This window comes from Otolemur garnettii, unplaced genomic scaffold, assembly GCF_000181295.1.
Source record: "Otolemur garnettii isolate 467f Iridium unplaced genomic scaffold, OtoGar3 scaffold00112, whole genome shotgun sequence".
Classification (NCBI taxonomy): Eukaryota; Metazoa; Chordata; class Mammalia; order Primates; family Galagidae; genus Otolemur; species Otolemur garnettii.
In genome coordinates, this window is record NW_003852507.1 from 311,333 (window position 1) to 322,501 (window position 11,169).

The 11,169-nt window shown below is 39.3% G+C and overlaps 1 protein-coding gene and 1 non-coding gene across 2 annotated transcripts in view; one reads left to right on the forward strand and one right to left on the reverse strand.

Moving 5' to 3' along the window:
• The window catches only part of SSH2 (slingshot protein phosphatase 2), a 306,592-nt gene that overhangs the window by 51,620 nt on the left and 243,803 nt on the right, over nucleotides 1-11,169 (forward strand). The gene's annotated exons all lie outside the window — the stretch shown is intronic.
• LOC111727573 lies at nucleotides 5,434-5,537 on the reverse strand. The gene has a single exon (XR_002775098.1). It is a non-coding gene; the product is annotated as a small nucleolar RNA U13 (small nucleolar RNA).

Below are 11,169 nucleotides of genomic sequence, written 5' to 3' on the forward strand. Positions count from 1 at the left end.
TTTTTTTTTTTCCTTGAGACAGAGTCTTAGTATGTCACCCTTGGTATAGTGCTGTGGCATCACAGCTCACAGCAACCTTATACTCTTGGGCTTAAGCTATTGTCTTGCCTCAGCCTCCAAGTAGCTGGTACTACAGGCACCTGCAACAAGGCCCGGCTATTTTTTTGTTGCACTTGTCATTGTTGTTTAGCAGGCCCAGGCCATTTTGAACCCACCTGCCTTTGTGTATGGGGCCGGCACCCTAACCACCGAGCTATGGGCACTGGGCCTATGCTTATATATTTTTAACTTTTTTCTTTAACAGTGAGCATATTTGTATAACAGAAGCAGTTTTTCAAAGGGAAAATAAAAGGATCTTTTGATATTGAACCTCTTAAAAAAATCACTTAAACATTGATGTCTAAGTTTCCATGAAGTTACTTTAAACTTTAATAGGTATTAAAACTCTAATATCTATTGATATAAGTTTGGAGGATGGTGGTAAACTATATATGGACATAGGCTTTCATTTTAGGAAGCTGTAGAATTAGAATTTAATCCACTTTAATACTATGAAAGGCATTGTTACATTTTCTCTTAATGAATTTATTTCCTATTAGCAATTTATGTCAAATGGAGTACTTTATAGATTATTTCTGAAAATGTCAATAGAGCTGGATGCTGTGGTATATGCTTGTAGTCCCAGTTACTAAGGAGGCTGAGGTGGAAGGATCACTTGAGTCTAAAAGTTCCAAGGGATGATGCTTGGGATGGAGCTTGGGATGTAGTGCTGGGATAGTGCCTGTGAATAGCCACTGTACTCTAACCTGGGCAACATAGTGAGATCCTCTCTTGGAAAAAAGAAAATAATGTCAATAAAAATCCCTGGCTTGGCGCCTGTAGCACAGTAGTTTTGGTGCTAGCCACATATACCAAAGGTGATAGGTTCAAATCCAGCCCCGGCCAGCTGAACAACACTGACTGCTGCAACAAAGAATAGCAGGGTGTTGTGGCAGGCACCTGTAGTCCCAGCTTCTTGGGAGGCTGAGGCAAGAGAATTGCTTAAGCCCAAGAGTTTGAGGTTGCTGTGAGCTGTGACAGTACAGCACTCTACCAAGGGCAACACAATGAGACTCTGTCTCAAAAGAAAAAAAGAAAAGAATATAAATTGCCTTTAATGTTTGCAGTGTATTCTTAAAGAGAAAATGAAAATATTTTACTTATTTTCTTAACCATAAGTTTCATGTACTTCAGAAAATGCACATGCTTCTAAAGGCAAGTAAGAAGTGTTTTTTCTGGCTGACAGCAATCAATTCGTTGATTATGAATAGCAGATGAATGTCCTACAAGTCAATTCATTTCTGACACTACCCAGAGTTCACAGGTTTAAGGGCTCAGTTCCACAGATCGCCCTCATTTCAGACATCAGGGGCAAGTATCAATTCCTCAAGTAACCATTTCTGTTGGAAGTTCCATGCCCTCTTTCAAATACGCTACCTTCCCAGCACCTTGATGTGTTCACCAACTGGGAAGCTCTCTGAACTCCTTCACTTAAGGTTTTTTTATTGAGGTTTCATTAGCTAGGCAGATGTGATTAAATCATTGGCCATCAGTAATTAACTTGATCTCTCAATCTCAGGCTGAAAGTTCCAAGCTTCTTTTTAAAAAAAAAAATTTGGATTAGTATAAGGGTACATACAATTAGATTACATTGTTTGCATTTGTTAGGAAATGTCCCACTTATATTTGAGTCCTTCACCCAAGAAGGACATCATATATATACTCCTACATTGTATCCTTTAGGTGGGAGCTTACGGAGCCCTTTCCTCCCCTTCCCACCCCTCTTCGTGAATTTGTGTTTTTCCTCTCATGTGGGCCTGTTGTTGTTCATCTACTAGTTTGAAATTAGTATTGCATACATGGGATGTTTATTTTTCCATTCTTTTTTTTTTCTTTTTTAGAGACAGAGTCTCACTTTGTCACCCTTGATAGAGTCCTGTGGTGTCACAGCTCACAGCAGCCTTCAGCTCTTTGGCTTAGGCGATTCCCTTGCCTCAGGCTCCCGAGTAGGTGGGACTATAGGCACCTGCCACAACACCTGGTTATATTTTTGTTGCAGTTTGGCCCAGGCTGGGTTCGAACCCACCATCCTTGGTATATGGGGCCGGTGCCCTATTCACTGAGCCACAGGTGCCACCCTGTTTTTCCATTCTTGAGATACTTTACTAAGAAGAACGTTCTTCAACTCTATCCAGGTAAATACAAAAGATGTAAAATTCCATCTTTCTATAGCTGAATAGTATTTCATGGTATACATATACCGCAGTTTATTAATCCATTCATGGGTTTATAGGCACTTGAGTTGTTTCTACATCTTTGTGATTGTGAATTGAGCTGCTATAAACATTCGAGTATGAATTCCTTATGGTAAAATGATTTTTTTCTTCTGGGTAGATACCTAGTAATGGGAGTGTAGGATCAAATGGAAGGCCTACTCTTAGCTCTTTAAGGATTCTCCATACTTCCTTCTAAAAAGGCTGTATTAGTTTGCAATCCTACCAACAGTGTAAAATGTTCCCTTCTTCTGCACCCTTATCAACATCAACTGCAGCTTTGGGACTTTGTTATGTAGGCTGTTTTCACTGGGGTTAGGTTGTATCTGAAGTTGGTTTTCATTTGCATTTCTCTGATGCATAGGGACGAAGAGCCCTTTTTCATATGTTTCTTGGCCATTCCTCTGTCTTCTTGGGAGAAGGTTCTGTTCATTTCTCTTGCCCAGTGATTAATTGGGTTGTTTGCTCTTTCCTTGTTGATTTGCTTGAGTTCCCTATAGACTCTGGTCATTAGCCTCTTGTCAGATTTGTAGCATGAAAATATCTTTTCCTATTCTGAAAGTTGTCAGTTTGCTTTCCAATCAAAATTTGGTCCTTCTGGTGACCAGTCCCCATCGTAAAGCTATCTAAGGGCCAGCCAAGAAATACTTCTTTAGAATAAAAGATGCTCCTATCACCCTTATCGCTCAGGAAAAATCCAACGATGTAAGGAGGTCTATGATAGGAACCAGGGAAAAGACCACGATACCATGGCAGGAAAGGCCAATCTTTGGTTAACTAGGAGTTGAAAGTTAGTGCTTGCTTAGTAGAAAAACATCAGGTTAATGGTGAGCCTTCTTTCATAATTCCCTAAAGGTTAAGTAAGACTTGTTGAAAAAAGTGGAGAGCAGTAAAGCCATGGAAGCCAAAGATACTTTAATTCAAATGTAGATAAAGTAAATATTCTAGATAATAGAACTTAATGAGAAAAAGAGGGAGATGCCAGATTCGAGGGCTAAGTAAGATAGGAGCCAAGTCCTAGAGGGGAGGGCCTTTTATGCCTCAGTGAGAAATTCAGACCTAAACTTTAGCCTATATTTTCAAGCCTTAGATTGCATCAGAATCCCTTGGAAAGTATGGAAAAACTTAGCCCAGGAATATGCATTTTTACAAGCATCCTCAGACAACTCTGACCCAGGAAACAGTGCTTTTAGCAATGAGGAACATGAAAGATTTTATGTAGAGAAATAGGATAATATTTATAGTTTAGAATGGATCATTGCAGTTGCCAAATCCTAAAACTAACAAAAGTTCAAACTAAGGCAATTGTGGTTAGGATGGAGAGGATGAGATAGATTAGAGAAATCTATAAAAAGTAAAATGGTGGAGGCCTGATGATGGATTATGAGGTGAGGAAGAAGGAGAAGACTAGTTAACTATCAAAGATTTTGAGGTTGGTTGGTTGGGCTGAGTAAATGGTGGATACCATTGATAAAAACATAAGAAGTAAAGTTCAGAATATGAGTTCAGTTGTGGACATGTTGAGTGTGTAATCTTGTGGAATATTCACGTAAATATGTTCCTTTTTGTCAGTAGGATATCCAAGAGGCCTGGGGATGAAAACTTAGATGTAAATTTGTCAGTTTTTGTTGAAATTTTGAGAGAGATGAGATCACTAAAGGAATGGACACAAAGATAGATGCCAAGGGCAGAACCCAGGGAACCACTGTATTTAAGGGATAAAAGTAGAATAGGAATATGTGACAAAGAGAATGAAAAGGACTAATCAGAAACCAGTTTGTGGAAGGCCAGTGGTGAATAGTATTTGCAAAAAGTTTTAAAAAGGAGTGAATGGTCCGCCTGCCTTGGCTTCTCAGAGTGTTGGGATTACAGATGTGAACTACCGCTCCCGGCCTCAAGAAAAGTGTTATGAATTAGTAATGTGGAAGCCACCAGTCACTTTGGCTAGAGTAGTTTCAGTGAAGAAGTGGGACAGAAAAGCCTGATTGTAGTAGGTGAAAGAAGAAATGAATGTATCAAATAGAAACAGGAAAATATGGAGTCTTCCTTTTCAGAAGTGTTCCTGAAAATGGAGGGAGAAAAATGATTGTATTTAGATGGAGGAATGCAGAGTCAAAAGATTTTTCTGGTTTTAGAGTATATAATAGATTTAAAATGTTGTTATGTTGAGGGAAATGAGCCAAAGGGATAGGTATAGAAGAGGAGACAGAAGATAAAAGTGAGAAAGGGGATAATTGATGGGGCTACATCTCAGAAGAGGGTGTCTAGAACATTGAATAAGGAGTTAGTCTGGAACAGGAGCAGGAAAAGAGTTCACTCATCCTCTATGATTTAAATATTGATATCCTGTTATGGGTGAATCCTAATCAACAGGATGACATTTTCATAGTTTACTCTTAGGAGAACTTAAAATATCTCTAATGTGAGTAGCTCCTGTGGCTCAGTGAGTTGGGCGCCAGCCCCATATACCAAGGGTAGCAGGTTCGAACCCAGCCCCAGCCAAACTGCAACAAAAAAAATAGCTGGGCGTTGTGACAGGTGCCTGTAGTCCCAGCTACTTGGGAGGCTGAGACAAGAGAATCGCCTAAGCCCAGGAGTTGGAGGTTGCTGTGAGCTGTGATGCTATGGCACTCTATAGAGGGCGATAAAGTAAAAAAAAACAAAAAACAACTCTAATGTATAGTTTTTTCAGTCTGTTGTACATAAACAAAAAATTTCTACACATATATTCAGCATAACTAATATTTGGATATTATAGTATGTCATGTATAGTCGACACTAATCTGTTTCCTTGACTACTATAGAAAGTAGCTAAAACCTTTCTGAAAAATAATCGGAAAATATGTTTTCTGTTTCTTTTCAAATTCATTCTTTCTTCTTTGTCTTCAATACATGGTAGACACCCAATAAAATAACAACTAACATAGGATTTGGCATATGTTTGAATTACAAAGATATGCACAAAATATAAAAGTATTCATCATTTAAGATTTATATTCCTTGAATTTATTATTAATTCTATGAATTAATGCCAAATTAAGTTTTTAATAGGTACCTTTTTTTGTTATACCAGAATTCAGCTTGTCAGTAGGCATAAGAATTATTTTTCTTTCTTTTTCAGCATTAGACAAGTAATGTGCCAATATTATAACGAAGTTTGAGGGAGGCACATCTTATACAATAGCAAGAAAACATAGTCATCATGCTTATGAAACATGAAAGGATCCTAGTCATAGGTATTTAATTTGGCCATTAAAAAATTAAATCAGGGCAGCGCCTGTGGCTCAGAAGGGTAAGGCGCCAGCCCCATATGCCAGAGGTTCAAACCCAGCCACGGCCAAAAAAAAAAAAAAAAGTTTTAAAAATTATCTTTGATGATGATTTGGTAGACTTCTAGCTGGGAACGTATTTATTAAAAAGCTTGTATTGTAAAGGTCTATATGAGAATAGAATGCTATCTTGAATATATAGTGGATGAAGAAAAGTTCCAGGATACCATCTTAAGGCCAATTATAAATCCTTGTTGATTTCAAGTTTGTTGGATTCATTTGCTGGTGATGGGAGTAGGAGAAAGAAACATGCACATCAAAATGAATTTACTAGGAAAAAGGCTGAGAACTTTTTAAAGGTTTTCGATAAATATGCGTAATTAGTTTCTGGAAAGATACTAGTTTACACTTCCATCAGTAATAGTAATGAACATGCCCTAAACATCATTTTTGTAAGCATTAAAAATTACATTCTCAGGCCAGGCATGGTGGCTCACACCTGTAATCCCAGCACTCTGGGAGGCCGAGGCAGGTGGATTGCTTGAGCTCATGAATTCCAGACCAGCCTGAGCAAGAGTGAGACCCTGTTTCTAAAAAATAGCTGGGTGTAGTGGCGGGCACCTGTAGTCCCAGCTACTTAGGAGACTGAGGCAAGAGAATTGCAAGCCCAAGAGTTTGAGGTTGCCATGAGCTATGATGCCATGGCAGTCTACCAGAGCAAGAAAGTGAGACTCTTGTCTCAGAAAAAAAAAAAAAAAGACTTCTGAACTGAGTCAGGAATTCTGAGGACTAGAACTGACACCCTTGGTAATTGGCTTTGTAATCCTGAGCAAATTGATTATCTCTGTGTTTTTATAAAATGTCTCATAGAAAGAATATAATATGGAAGTATTACTCAAATATTTGAGGTAATATTACTCTAATATTTAAGGGGGAATAAAAATCCTTGGCCTTTGAGATTTGGGATGATAGGGAAATAACTTCTTTGATTAAATAAATTCAGCATGTACTATTAGAGAAAGCAGCAAAGCATGAAGCAAGAGTCAGAACTCATTTGCCTACCAGAGCCAGGCAGGTAGCATGACTATATGAATTAGGCCTATAAGACTTAGAAAATGGTTGGTGCCTGTGACAAATCAGTCTCTGTAGTATCTCTTGCCTGAGAAATTCAGAGTAATTTTAAAAATACTGTGAAAGCTATATAGAATAGTTCTATATGTAGGATTCTTCTTAGGAGCTTTAGCCTCTCTGACTTAAAACAATGTTGGACCAGAAATAGCAGTTCTAGGTTGCCATTAACTAGGCAATCTTGGTCAGTCCTCTTTCTCTCCCAGCCTCAGTTCCCTCATGTGTATGAAGTGAACTATATCCATTGTAATGTACCTTCCAGTGTCTGAAAATTACTTTTTTTATGTTAAGAATTGGCTTGTAGTCTGGTGGCATCAAGCTACTTCACCTAAGTGTATTTTCTGTCTTACTACTTAACCTCCCAGGCAGTTGCTGTGTCTTGCCTGTGTTGTTAGCTCAGTAATATTAGGACACAGATAAGGAGGCTAAAGAATTCTGTGATACTTTGAGAAATTATTTTAGTTATTTATTCATCAGATTGACTAGAAAAAGTTTTGGCTCATGCAGGATTTTTTAAGGAGAAAATGTAATGTGTAGAATTACACATTCTTCTACCTTTTAAATTCTTTTCTAGCTTTTAAAATTTGGAAAAAGAAACTGCCTCTGGGTATATTGTTCCTTTGTAAACATTAATTACTCTTCACAAAATCCCAGTCAAGGAGGAGGGTGATAATCTCCATTTTATGGTTTAGAAATGGGAGGTAGTCAATGTTTATGAGTTAAATGGGTTGAATTATTAACAGAATTCTAGACTTCGGGATAAAGCCTGGATTCCATGAAGCCTCTTTATAATATTCAACCCACTGCCTCCACCCTGCCCTGTGCTCTCATCACATTCTATATGTCCACATCTTTTGTGTGTTAAGGCCCAGTTGATAACACTTGTCCTCCACAAAACCCTCCCTAATCCTTGTGCAGAAAGTAACTTTTCTGCCTTATAATTATATTTTCCTTCCAGTACTGAACTATAGGTTACTTAAGAGTGACCTACATTTGTCATCTTTTTATACTATTTAGCAGAGTGGTCTATGTATTACAGACACTTAATGACGTTTGATGGCCAACTAGCCAAATGAATAGTGGACAAATGGATGAAGAAATGAATGATTGAATGAATGATTAGAAAGAAAGCTCTTTATCCTAGAAGCATATGCAAGTTTGGTTTACTCTTATTTTTTATTTGATTCTCATGAGCAAATTATTTTGTAATTTTTTTTTCTTGATACAGTTTCATTTTGTTGCCCTCATAGAATGCAATGGGGGTCATAGCTCACAGCAACCTCAAACTCTTGAGCTCAAGCAATTCACTTACCTCAGCCTGCCGAGTAGCTAGGACTACATGTACCCACCACAATGCCTGGCTGTTTTTAGAGACAGGCTCTTGCTCTGGCTCAGGCTGGTCTCGAACTTGCAAGCTCAAGTAGTCCACCCACCTCAGCCTCCCAGAGTTCTAGGATTACAGGCCTAAGCCCCCACTCTTGGCCCTTTGTAATAGATTTTTAAAAACATTCTTTATCATTCTAACATTCTATTCTCTTACATCTTTATTGTCAAGATTTAGTATACCCAATATTTGTGCCATTGGTTTCACCAGCTTAATTTTCTTTTTTTTTCCTTTCTTATTTCTTTTTTTGCGACAGAGTCTCACTTTGTCACCCTTAATTAGAGTGCTGTGCCATCATAGCTCACAGCAATTTCAAACTTTTGGCTTAAGTGATCCTCTTGCCTCAGCCTCCCGAGTGGCTGAGACTACAGGCACCCACCACAAGGCCCAGCTGTTTTTAGAGACAAGGTCTTGCTTTGGCTCAGGCTGGTCACCAGCTTAATTTTCATGAGGCTCGCCTAGGACTTGAGAACACAGCATCTTATTTTGATGATTTTCTGATGGGAGCAGAGGCCTCAAAGGGATGTCACATGCTGTTGGAGATCTAACAAAGAGAAAGACAGTTGATCTTTAAGTAGTCTGTTCTCTCCTTTTCTTTCTCTCGTTATGTTTTAGTTTGATTCTTGAATTGTTTTTAACTTTAAGGATTAGTTGCAGTTTCTTTTCTAATATCTATTTATTCACAATAGCACGTAGTAGGTACTCAATTAATATTGGAGTGAATGAGAAAATAAATAGCATATTTATTTAACAAATGTACCACTTTTTTTTTTTTTTTTTGAGAACCCCAAGCGCTCCCCCTGGGTAGAGTGCCTGTGGCATCACAGCTCACAGCAACCTCCAACTCCTGGGCTCAAGTGAGTCTCCTGCCTCTGCCTCCCAAGTAGCTGGGACTACAGGCGTCCGCCACAACGCCTGGCTATTTTTTGGTTGCAGCTGTCATTGTTGTTTGGTGGGTCCGGGGCTGGATTTGAACCCGCCACCTTAGGTGTATGTGGCTGGTGCCTTAGCCGATTAAGCCACAGGCGCCGAGCCAAATGTACCACTTTTTTGGGAGATTGAATGATGGGTGAGGCTATACATGTGTGGAGGCAGGAGTGTATGGTAAATAATATATACATTCTGTTCAGCTCGGCGCCTGTGGCTCAAGTGGCTAAGGTGCCAGCCACATACACCCAAGGTGGCGGGTTCGAATCCAGCCTGGGCCCGCCAAACAACAATGACGGCCGCAACCAAAAAATAGCCGGGCGTTGTGGTGGGCGCCTGTGGTCCCAGCTACTTGGGAGGCAGAGGCAGGAGACTCACTTGAGCCCAGGAGTTGGAGGTTGCTGTGAGCTGAGATGCCACAGCACTCTACCCAGGGGGACAGCTTGAGACTCTTGTCTCAAAATATATATATATATATATACATACACATTCTGTTCAATTTTCACAGCTGTAATCCTACCTCTCTGGGAGGCCAAGGTGAGTGGATTGCTTGAGCTCAGGAGTTTGAGACTAGCCTGAACAGGGTGAGGCCCCATCTACACTAAAATAGAAAATCTAGCCAGGTGTGGTGGCACACACCTGCAGTCCCAGCTACTGAGGAGGTTGAGGCAAGAGGATCACTTGAGCCCAAGAGTATCACTTGAGCCTAAGAGTTTGAAGTTGCTATGAGCTAAGATGCCATGGCACTCCACCCAGGGCGACAGAGTTAAGAGTCTCAAAAAAAAACCGACCCCCAAAACAGCAAATTGTGTGATAATTCTATACCTAAAACAAATAAATGTTTGATTTAGGTATAAAATTATACCAAATAAATGTTGCCCAGGGCAACATAGTGAGACTTTGTCTCAACAAAAAAGAAGAAGGAGAAGAAATACTTAGGACAGGGTGGATTTGGTGGAGGGAGTGGAGGTTGGAATGGGGAGTATAGTTCTGATTTGGTAAGTTTCAGATGACTGAGTCTCCAGTGGAGAAGGCAAATAGTTGAATGTATATGATTTTGGAGTTTGGAGGAGAGGTTTGTGTTAGGGATGAACAGATAGTACCCAGTTTACCATGGTTCAACCTAACCATTTTTTGACTTTATGATGAGTTTATCAGGATATAGCTTCATCCTGACCCAAGGAGCATCTGTACATTTGGGAGTAATCAGAAAACAGTTAATATTTAAATTCCTGGGACTAATGAGATCATCTAGGCCACATGCAGATTATTTGAGGACTGTTTTGCTTATTCGTGGTGTCAATATCCCAAAAAGTATGCACAGACCTTTTATTTTGTTCATTGGCATTCATTGATATTTGTGTATTTAATATTTGACCCAAGACCTTTCTTACTCTTCCAATATGTAGCAGAAAAGAAAAAAAATGTTGGATACCCCTCATGGGGTTGAGGGGGAAGAGAGAGAAGAAGGCCCATGATCATCTCCTTAATCTTTTGAGATTCTATAACATTATAATTAACTTATTTTTTTTGACTGAGTTAGATGGTATGGTATCCAGCAATCAGAGAGAATTCTGTATCTTCATCTTCTCTTTTTATAGCTCATAAAGTCAATACAGGAAACAAACCAAACTACAATTTTTTTTTAGCTAAACATCTTAACCTGAAGACCCCTTTCAATAAAATAACTTTCTTTAGTATATTCATAAACTTTTCTGGAAACTAGTCATTATTTTGAACCTTTTTTTTTTTTGGAGACAGAGCCTCAGGCTGTTGCCCTGGGTAGAGTACTGTGGCATCACAGTTTACAGCAACTTTCAACTCCCAGGTTCAAGTGATTCTCCTGCATCAGCCTCCCAAGTACTTGAGACTACAGTGCCTGCCACAACGCCCAGTTATTTTGTTTGCAGCCGTCATTGTTGTTTGGTGGATCTGGGCTGGATTTGAACCCGTCAGCTCAGGTGTATGGGGCTGGTGCCTTAGGGGCTTGAGCCACAGGCACCAAGCCTATTTTGAACTTTTTTTTTTTAATTGAATGGTAACTATGTACATTAATGCACTTCTGGGGTACAGTGTGGGCTTTTCACATGCAATCCAAAATACTTCCATCAAACTGGTCAACACAGCCTTCATGTCATTTTCTCAGTTA